This window comes from Electrophorus electricus, chromosome 6, assembly GCF_013358815.1.
Source record: "Electrophorus electricus isolate fEleEle1 chromosome 6, fEleEle1.pri, whole genome shotgun sequence".
NCBI lineage: Eukaryota > Metazoa > Chordata > Actinopteri > Gymnotiformes > Gymnotidae > Electrophorus > Electrophorus electricus.
Genome location: NC_049540.1, coordinates 3,323,616 through 3,335,566, shown reverse-complemented (window position 1 = coordinate 3,335,566; position 11,951 = coordinate 3,323,616).

The window sequence follows — 11,951 nt, the reverse complement described above, 5'->3', positions numbered from 1 at the left end:
AAACATGCAGTAGGTCATAGTTTTGTATGAAGAAACAAACAGTTCTGTATTGATATTTAATTATGTATTAATTATAATGTGTAACTGAGCCGTTGTCTTCCAAGAAACAGGCTTGTGTTTTGATTTTAGGTTTATGTCAAAGATCACCTCTTTGATATAAAATCCCTTAACAAAGAATAACCCCTTTAATGTCAAATTACAAGCTTTGGGTCCAAACCCTTTGATCTTAAATTACAGGAGGACTGAAATAACGCTGCCTCGTGTGGTGAACTGGGCAAGTGCTCTATGCTATACCAGTAAGAGTCCTTGGGCAAGACTCCTAACACTACATTTGCCCGCCTCCGTAACATGATTGAAATTGTAAGTTGTTCTGGATAAGAGTGTTAATTAAATGTACTCAGCCCCAAAAGGGTTACATTCTCCTTCTTGGACACATACAGCTGCACATCTTCTCTCTAGTTTTCCTCAGTCCCCTATCATTTACATACACATGCGTGTGCACAGTGCTCACGGAGACAACACCATGAAAACGTTAAACGTCAAACTAAATTCTCTGATACAGCAGAGAAAAAATCGTGATTTGTCCAGTCTGCTATCCCATCTCAGTCACCTTCCTCAGCCTTCATCAGGGCCTCCTGGCATGAAAGGCTGATGCAGTTTCTTACTCTTTATTTAACAACAAACTACTTTTTGCATTTAATTATTTGTTTATGTGTTTAAGAACTATTTTAAGTCTTAATGTCATCACGAGTTCAGTGTTATAGTGTGGAAGTTCCCCACCTGGTGGATGTGGAGCTGAGTACAATATGTGGTGCTCACTCATTCATGTGCATGCACTCTCTCCATTCTTTCTCGGTCTCCCTTCTCATCTGCTGTTGTTTGTGAAGCTCATTGTGATCAGTGTATTCTCATGGTGATCATGTTTCCTGTCTTTCTAATTAATTTTATCCTCCTCTGCTAACGACTAATAGAAGAGCATTTACGTTCAGAATGCAAACGGAAAAATCCACCGCTTGGTGTCCTGTGCAACTTTAAATGAGTGGAGCTCAGTATCTGCTAAGATAAATCTCAACACTCTAATATATACAACTAAGTCACGTCAGTGAACAGTACAGTAAAGCATAACACACCTACTGGTACACTCAACAAGTCTTGTCTGGGATAAAAAGTAACAAAAATGAAAAAGAACTGCAATTTCTTGAAAGACCTTCAGCTATTCTGACTGTATGCAAGTGAAATTTGGTTTGAAGTGACCTAATAAATTATGAATAAACACATAAAATGATATAAAGCACCAAGGAATATTAAAAAAACAAAAATAAACTGGTCAAAAAGAGAGCTGGACAAAGCTAAACAGCAGGGGCAATCTTGTTGGATCGTTTGGCACAGACACAGGTCCTTCTTACAGCCTGAAAAGCTTGTCTGAAGAAGGCACCAATTTTCTTGATCCTCTTGAATTTTGAACCTTTAAATTTGAAATAAAAGAAGGATGTTTAAATTAGTGTACATGGATCAGATGTATGCAGAGTCTACTGATGTGGTATTTGGCTGTCATTTACCAGCTGGGGTGTTTTCCACTTCAGGTGCCCCTGCTGCTCCCAGAGTGTCCGGGGTCTCTGGAGCTCTGGTGGCGTCTCTAACTTCACTCTCTTGAGAGCACTGGAAGGAGTTGCAGGAGTCCTCTGCTATCTTGTCCTCTATTGCATCTACAGAGTAGTTTTTTTCAAAAAGCAATAAAAATACAATATATGACATTTACACATAATAAAGTATAGTCACATATTTAAATTGAGCAGACATCATGGGCTACTGCATGTTCTTAAAGGAAAGCTCAATTTACGCAAGAATGTCTGAACTTTCTTTATAGGCACTTTTTTGTTCCTCCTGTATGTATGCTGTGCTTTGAACGATTGTGCAGCGATGCAAGAAACTTACACTTGGGACCCAGTGATTTAGACTTGTGAAGAAGAGTCTCGACAGTGGTGACATTCTTGACATAATTGATGCATTGGGTGAACTCTTTCTGACAGCACAGCACCTGAAATAAAGAGAGGCTTAAATTTTTAAATGCCTTTTATATATATATATACAGAGAGAGAGAGAGAGAGAGAGAGAGAGAGAGAGAGAGAGAGAGAGAGAGAGAGAGAGAGAATGCTCGTCTTGGCAACCTAGAAGCAGCTCTCTGGCCACCTCCTCCTTCTCAGACTCCTCTTATTGGTGCTATTGTCCCACCTGCTGTGTCTGAGCAAATACATTTTGGTATGGGTTAATAAATGATCTGGGTCTGCTTAAACGTCACCACTGCCACACTGAATTTAATGTTCTCTCAATCAGTTTCTAAAAGAGATCTTACCATTAACTTTTCGAGTTAGAATATGTTTTTAAATTATGAAGCAATTTAACAGAATATATACTGAGTAGTGATAGCTCACTTGCCTGTTTTTGGTGTTTTTTCCAGCTCTCCTGAACATTCTGCTCCTGCAAGAGGAACCTTTCCCAGATCTGCTGAACATTCTTGACATAATTCATGTGTTGGGTGAACTCCTTCCGAGAGTACAGTACCTGAAATAAAAACTTGATTTAGAGGCTTTGCTTTTAGAACTCCTTTTATGTGTGTGTGTGTGTGTGTGTGTATTGAGAGAATGTCTTAATTTCTGTACGTTCTCATCATGAGTTATAAAGCCCTGTTTAATGAGTAGCCTTTTTGTGTCTGACCTGCTGAAGAAATTCTTCAGGTGTGAAGCATGCAGAATGTTATAGCTCCAGTCTGTCATGTGCATGTTGAGGTCCCAAAGTTGAAATACTGGACATTTCTGAATAAGCTGTTAGAAGAAATAAAAAAAGTATATTTTAAATCAACTACTGCACAGATGAAACAGTTCTCAAGAAACATTTGGGCTGTACTGACGTTTCTGTGATGCAAAATATTTGCCAATAACAAAGGAGCCGATGTAGATACAGTATAAATCAAATAATGAGTTACAGTATAAAAGGGTTTGGACACTTACACTTTCTCCCAGTTTGCCCCTGTAGTACTTGCTGAGAGGGAGCAGTGGGAACAGGGACTCTGGGGCTCTGGTGTCTACTCATTCTGCCACCACTGTTTGCCTTGTCCTTTGGCATCTAGAAAGGGCAGAAGAAAACATTACTGTATAGAACAGTTAAAAAAGGCTGCGTTCTTGCTCTTAAAAAGTCAAGTTTTTAAACCCTCTTGAAATCAATATTAATTTGTTTTTGTTGTGCTACTGAGGAAGTCAGTATTTAACCCTTAATTATTTGATTGTTTTTAAATAGAAGGATTTGCACCAATGTGTTCCTCTTAAAACATAACCTGCTCCTTTTCTTTCTTTCAACTATGTCCTGCACCTATTTCACCATTCTCTTAACTTTAGTTTCTATAAGACATTTCACCATTAATTTTTCATGTTAGAATATTGTTTTAAAACTATGAAGCAATTTAATTGAATATAAACTGAGAAGTGACAGCTCACTTGCCTGTTTTTGGAGATTTTTCCAGCTTTTCCAAACATTCTGGTTTTGAACGAAGAGCTTTTCCCTTCTCTGCTGAATATTCTTGACATATTTAATGTGCTGGGTGAACTCCTTCCGAGAGCACAGCACCTGAAATAAAAAGCTGATTTAGAGGCTTTACTTTTAAAACTGCTTTTATGTATGTGTGTGTGTTTGTGTGGACTGAGAGAATGTCTGAATTTCTGTATGTTCTCATCATGAGTTATAAGGCCCTGTTTAATGAGTAGCCTTTTCCTGTCTGGCCTGCTGAAGAAATCCTTCAGGTATGAATCATGCAGAATGTTATAGCTCCAGTTTGTCAAGTGCATGTTGGGGTCCCAAAGGTCAAATACTGGACATTTCTGAAAAAGCTGTTAGAAGAAATAAAAAAGGTATATTTTAAATCAACTACTGCACAGATGAAACAATTCTCAAAAGCTCAAAAAGCAATAAACATTCGGGTTGTACTGAGATGTGTGATGCACAATATTTTTCAATAACAAAGTAGCCAATGTGGATACAGTATACATCAAATAATGAGTTACAGTATAAAAGGGTTTGGACACTTACACTTTCTCCCAGTTTGCCCCTGTAGTACTGCTGAGAGGGAGCAGTTGGAGCAGGGACTCTGGGGCTCTGGTGTCTACTGACTTTGCCACCAGTTTGCCTTGTGCTTTGGCATCTAGAAAGGGCGGAAGAAAACACTATTGTATAGAACAGTAAAAAAAAAAAGCTGCTTTCTTGCTCTTAAAAAGTCAAGGTTTTTAAACCCTCCTGAAATCAATCAGTTTTTTATTGAGAATACTACTGAGGATACTGAGAATACTACTACTGTTTTTAAACAGAAGGATTTACACCAGTGTGTTCCTCTTAAAACATAACTTTCTCCTTTTCTGTCCTTCAACTAAACCCTCCACCTATTTCACCATTCTATTAACTTTACTGACCACTGCCCAGTGTTTGCCCTTATTTCTTTGTCTCAAAAATATATCCAAGTATACAGTGATTTACTCAGGGGCTTGATTTGCACTTATTTATGTATGTCTATATGAATGTCTATGTATATTAATGTACATCTTCTCTTGTGTATTTGTACAGTACGGTGATGCTGCAATAAGTGTTATCTCTTATTTTGGACATCTTTTTCTCTCATTCCACATACAAAGGAATATGAATAATTTAAAACAATTCTATTAACCCTTTCTTGTATTAATATATAATAACATTTACAGGTCTGTCTTGTGTAGTTGGTACCATCTTCACTATTTTCAGTTTTTGTGGCCAACACTGCAGCCAGTAACCTGGCAAAGAGCAGTATACTTGCAAAAACAGTCTTGGCTAGAATGACCTATGTCTCCTCCATATTGATCATTTTATAGATTTCAAAGTAATGTTTTATTGGTAAATTTAACCAGTTGGCTGACAAAAGCCACAAGAAGTTCAAGATGATTCTAAGATGGCTCTAAATTTTTAAATACAAGAACATTAAACTTCCCACCATTATAGACATTGCATTACAGCCCTATTTTTTACAATAGTTCAGTAAATAAATGAAAGTAAATAAATGCAGGAAGTCAGCCGACGTCCCTGAATCGTACTCCGACCTCTCCCGCTGCCTGATGCTGCAGGGCACTGTACAAGGTCGGTCTGCCTTTTGGTTTTGGTGTGTCACCTCAAGATTTTCAGTGGCCCCATCTGGTCATGCATATAAACAATTTCTGGGGGTGTCACTGCTTGCAGTGACTTCAAAATCTGTTCATCAGGAGCGGGCCCTGACTGATGTGGTGCCCTAGGCAAGATTTTGGCTGGTGTGTCATTCATTCATGTATTCGGTAAGACCTTCTCTTACATGATGCAATGCTGTTTGTTGTTCATATCAAATGCAATGAATGAAATTAAAATGAAAATGACAGAGGCTTATATTAATGATGAAATGGAAGGCATTTTTAACTTACTAATATAAGAATGGCTAGCATTTGCTAGCTAACTATATAGACTAAGATGTCAATAAAAATGTTTTGTAAGGCAGACAGTGGACGGTTCGCGCAGGCAGCACACTTAATTTTTCAGAAATACACTTTTTCTTTTATGTAGTTAATTTCCCAAAAACCTGAATAGTCTTTCCAACTTTCCCTGATGGATTTAGGGTGGGAGTAAATGACAACTCTTGCTTGCTTGCTAGGTAGCTAATTAGTTATTTATCAAATTAGAGAATATTATCTAACTAGCTAGCTATTTGTTTATTAAATTAGCGAAAATCACCTGGCCTAGCTAGCTAGGTACCCTAATTAGCAACTTTGTTCCGCGCATCTAACGTTAAGTATTACTGGGCTCATAAAGTGTTTCTTCATCACACTAAATTAGCCTTTGTCTTTTGCCGTATTTCGCCTTATTCTGTTCTCTTTTCTGCCCTGAACACCAGAGGGCGGTACCCCTCCCCCACAGGCAAGCAAATCTTTAACGAGTGTGAGAAAATATTAAGGCTCCTATTATTAGATTGTGAAGTTATAATGTGAGTGTTTTTGGTAATATTTAGAAGTGATAGTATTAGTGAAAATAGCAAAACTTTGAATATTTTTCCCCTCAATTGGGAAAATAGAATGGACGGCGCACCTAGCATGTGCCTACACGGAGGGCGGGCTCTGTTCATCTACGATATCCCGCATTTCTATTTTTGCCAGTCTCTACTCCGTTACACGAAAAGGCTCCGGTTAACCACTCATGCATTTAATCATCTTTTATGGCGCTTTATCCAATTCAGGGTCGCGGGGAGCTGGATTCTTTAAAGGCAGCACAGGGCGCCAGATAGGAACCGACACTGAACAGGGTACCACTCTATCCCACTCACACCAGTCGAACTTAATACGCACGTCTTTGGACTGTGTGGAGGAAACTGGAGAACCCGGAGGAAATGCGCCATCAAAACTAAACCACTCAAACCTTATGACAGTAGAGGGCCTCTCTGTACTTAACTATCTTACTTTAACCTCGTCAACCTTAAATTATAACTAGATATTATTTTTTACACAGCTCCGTGAAGTTCGCTCATTTTCACAACCCCCCCATAACATTTTCATGTAGTCTGTTACTCGCGTATTTTCAGCCACCCCACGCTTTCTTTTCAGCGACGTCATTCTACGTTCACTTGTTTTCACGCATTTTAAACTATTTCTGTAATCCGTTATATTAAACAGCGCAGTAGATTCATTCTACTACTACTACTACACACTGAATTATTTGCCATTTCCTAAAGTAAATCCTTTGTAGATACAAAACCATTTAACTTACCATTTATTGGTTTTGTTTCAGTGTACCTTTTATGCTCTTTGCTAAAATGATTATCCTCGGTATAAATGTATAGACTGTGTTATGACGTCACAAACAAACGCCAGGCAGCAGTTATTGCGTCAGCGAGTGTGATTGCATTCAGTGACCCACTAGTATCAGAAACTTCAGCAGATAGACCAGTTTAAATTGCAGTTACAGTTTTAATGCACTAAAAGCATTCAATTGGTGATTTATTAAAAATACTAAAGAGTGAACATAATGATAAGACATCACATCAAATGGTGGAACGAACTTCCTCTTGCTGTCTGGACAGCAGACTTGATGCAGACTGAAGACCCATCCATTTGTAGAATATTTAAATGACCACTGACCCTATGTTGACTAACTGAAACTAGTACTTATTGTATTGTTTATTACACTGTTGTTGACTAACAACATTGTTGTACTTGTTTATTGCACTTATCTTTGTCTGAGATAGAGCTCATGTATTTTGCACTCCTATACATCAGCATTGATCCTGTGCATTTCAGCAGTATTCTGGTTCATTAGTATCTTGGACTCTAACATACTGTACTGGCTAGGATGTATTCTAAGAGTAAATGACAAAGCACTTTTGTAAGTTGCTCTGGATAAGAATGTCAACAATAAGAGGAAAGAGGAAGGTCCTGTTGTCTGAGTCAGAGGAGGAAGGGGACGAATGGCCGGAGGAAGAGGAGGAATGGCCAGAGGAAGAGTCTGAGGATGAATGGCCAATGGGAGAGTCTGAGGAGGAATAGCAAGAGGAAGACTCTGAGGAGGAGGAAGAGGAAGAGTGAGGAGGAAGAGGATGCAAGGCAGGAAGATGATGATGAGGAAGAATCAAGGGAGGAAGATGAAGGTGCATAGGAAAAGCAGGATGAACCAGAAGAAGAATTGGAAGCGGAATAGAAGTGGGAAAAGGATGGTAAAAATGTGATCAGTATGGTCAGTGGAAGTTGGTTTCCTCATTGGTGCCCTCGGTCATGCATGCACTCAAAGACTGATCCAGGATCAGGTGACTCCTGAAACTAATGCCAGTGGCATATTTAATCAGGGCAGTCCAAGGGTCATTTGAGCCCTTGGAACAAAAAACAAATGGGGATTTAATAAATAAAACTTCCAATAATGCTTTATATTGTTTTTATTTTGAAGAATGTGGAAAAATGGTAAATGGGCATGTATAATGGGGGTTATTAAAGGAAGAAGAAGGGGAGGAAAGGAAGTCAACGCCCTCCCACAGCACGTACAGCAAAGTCTCCCGTGTTCTTGGGCACCCTCCTGACTCCAGTTGCGGAAGCAGGGGAGTCATACAGAAACCTGGTGGACGAGTGGGACTGGTATAACGATTTCCAGTCCTCGCAGTCGGACACTGTGGAACCCTACATTCCAGCAGTCAGACCTTCCCTCATCCTAGCCTCGCTTCATGGAGCTACAGGAGGGGAGGAACCCGCTGATCGATTTGGGGGAGGCCCTGTGTATGGTCCGGGATCCGACGGTGCAGAGTCCTGCGGAGAACAGCCGGATCAGGAGGACCAGTACTCGGAGATGGACTCTGCTGGGTCCTACGATCCCTACCTGGACAATCATATGGCAGACACAGAGTATGGAGAGACAGAGGAGTGCAACAACCTCTGTCTGCAGTCGGAAAGGGGTTCCGTTTGTGAGGAGGAAGCTCCTATGGAGGTAGAAGAGTACCCTCATAGGGATCTTCCTTCGCACGGCGACGCCAAAAGCTCAGAGAGCAAGGAGCCTCCAGCACCCAAGGCACTGCCCAGGGCATGCCACCCAGGTGTGAGCTGGCTAACACGGGTGGCTAGCAGAGAGGCACTGTTGTCAAATATGGACACTCCCCCACCTGAGGCAAGGAGCTCTAGAGCGTATGCGCCTACGCCGAAGCCTCGTACAGACAAAAAGGCAGCGGCACCAGTACCAGAACCGGGACAGTCACCGCTACCTAGGCTGGCGAGGGACACTTTCAGTCTTTGACCCAGCGGATGACTGGGGGACTGGCTGGAGTTCCTTCCCCCTTTCCCGGACTATTGAATGTGTGTGGTGTTCATGTGCCCTGTCCCCCGTGTCTGTCTCGATTACGCTAAATGTACCGGTCACCTTGTTCCCCGTTGTGTCTGTGCCCGTTAGTGTGTGCGTCCCCGTGTCTGTCTCGCCTTTTGGCGTTGGTCTCGGGGCCGCAGCCTGGTAGGCTGACGCGCCGGGAGTCGCGCCTTCGAGGGGGGGCTCTGTCACGGTACGGCCCCTCCCCCCTCAAATGTGTGCATGTGCGTGAATGTGCGTGTGCGTGCGTGTCTGTGTGTCCGTATTGCTACACCCTCTTGTGTTGTGCACCTGATCCTTGTTGTGTGTAATTGTCATGAGTGTATATAAGTCTCATGTCGTATCGTCAAGGTTGTCGGTGTTTGACCCATGTAGTGTGTTTGTGTGTGTTGAGTTGTGCTTATGATTAAAACGTATGTTCTGTTTAACGTGCCTCGTCCCCGCATCCTCGTTAACCCGTTAAGCGTCAGAGCAAGAGGTCATGGTTTTCCATGAAGAAGCAAAGAGTTGTGTATGGATATTTAATTATGTAATTTAATTATGTATTAATTATAATGTGTTAACTGAGCTGTTGTCTTCCACGAAACAGGCTTGTGTTTGATTTAGATTTATGTCAAAGATCACCTCTTTGATGTCACAACCCCTTAACAAAGAATAACCCCTTTAATGTAAAATTACTAAAAGCTTTGGGTCCAACCCCTCTGATCTTAAGTTACAGGATGACTGAAATAAAACAATTTTAAAACTTTGTTGTTAAATTACAGAATGAAATTCAAAATCCTTTTGATGTTAAATTACCACATGATTTGATATAAAACCCTCTGATGTCAAATGCTAAGATACTTTATATGGGAAGGACTCTACCCTTCAAAACAGGTCCTCATACCTGATGGAGTAAGTCTTTGTTGGAACTGGATATTTGAGTAGGAACTTGTTAGGAATGCCTTTATTAAGAAGGTTTTCCACTTGTGGAAGAAATTCATATATAATGAGTCAAATATGTAGAGATTGATTTTAACATGCACTGTCTTAGTTTGTGAATTGTGTTCAGATGTGCCAGTAAGTAGAGACTTCTTTTCAGAACTTGAAATTGCACCCTGTAGCTGTCTGCTGGTGTTTCTCCTTGACACAGAACAAAAATGTTACTGTTAGTGAAGCTACATGCCAGTAGATAAGACTAAACCAGTTAGAGCCAGGCTTCTCTGTATCTTTTAATGAACGCCTCACTCACATCGGGCAGAGCGCGCTCTCATCGCTTTCCTGATGCTTTCACCTCTTTTACTACGTTTTCACCTCTTCTCTTCTGCTATGTAAATAAGGACGACTCTGACTCTTTATTAGACATTACCACGACAAATTGGCGTCTCTGGCTGGGCAACACAAGTCCTGCTTCCTCTCGTGGACGTCGAGAACCAGAGGACACTCGTGAATTACAGGAGATTCAACCCTGACCTCTACATTGAGGGAGGCGGTTCTACTTCAGGAGTGGACCGTCGTTGCCCTCCGAATCACAACAAAGAATAACAAAGTGATGATTATAATTTATCTTCCATTTTGAATAGTACAAAACGCAAGTTGGCATGTTGAGTATTGAGTATAGTGGTGTGTGTGGTTGCAGATGTTCGTCAGAGCTGAGACAATGAATAATGGAATTAGAAGAGATAATTCAGAGAGATTATATGAGATAATCTCAAAAGGCTATTGGAGATAGTTAGTGAGTGTTTATTGTACTGTGATGATGGTCACAGTTGTTCACCTAGTTGAGGCGGCAAACTAGGAGCCTTATGCTGGTTCTGAACTTTGGAAGGTTGCTGGTTCAAGTTGCCACTGTTGAGCCCCTGAGCAAGGCCCTTAACCCTCAATTGCTCAAGTTGTAATCAGTCATCATTTAAAGTTGCTTTGGATAAAAGCATCAGCTAAATGCCATAAATGTAAATGCCATAAAAATACTGACGAGTGTTTGTGTTTAGTGAAGACGCACCAGTGCACATGGAACAGTGTGACGAGCATAATAACAGACATATTCTGTTTCTGGTGGTCGTCCTTACTACAACTGGCTGTTTAGTAAAGTGTATTGTGTGAGGCTATATATATATATATATATATATATATATATATATATATATATATATATATATATATATATATAAATAAAAAAAATTCCTTTGTACTTTGACAATAAATATTCGCTGCTGTATATACATATACGTGTATATATAGAAGATGGGACAAAATCATAGTAAAAATTAAAGAAAAAGGCCAATGAACCAACTCTACCAGTTAAGGGTCCAGATCCACCAGCTAAGAGTCAGGATCCAACCCCACCCCATCATATATGATATCATATATATTTGGATTGCCAGTCCAAATATTCAGTTCATAAAGGTCAATTATGGAGAAGAACTTTAAGCACAGTTTGATGTGTGGGTTGAGAACTGTGGGTTCCCAAATAAGGGAATTCTGAGCACTAGATAGATAGAACAACTCAAAGTAAAATTAGAACAAAGGGAAAAAAGGAGGGTTAGACAACAGTGTTTTTAGCAGACTGGAAGGCGTTTGGGGCCTGGCAGATGGAGGCACAAAAAAGACAGAGGTGACAGGCAGGCACCTCACCCTCTTCTCAGTGTTTAAAGCTATAGAGGGGCCTGACCTGGACACTGCCACACCTGTACAGCCGAGACAAGAGCCACCACAGAATATATAACAGAATATATAACACATAACACCAGCAAACTCAGTTAGCTCACATTAGCAAGGATACACAACATACCACAAAGCACACATATAGAACAGAAAGACAAGCCCCAAACACCCAAAGAAGTATAGGCTGATAATAATGAAGTAGTTAAACCATCAGAAAAGTCCTATGGTTTGTTAAAATATGCCTGTACACCCTAGAACCGATTAACATGCATACCATTAACTATTGATGGGGAGGTGTTGACATTTTAGTAGGCTCAGGGGCAGGATATTCAGTCATACAACAGGGGGAGTTGAAGAAAGCACCAGGTCTCACTAATAAAACATTCAGACAGTGGGTGCTACGGGTCATTTGACCACAGAACAATTTTCTGAAAGTTTGT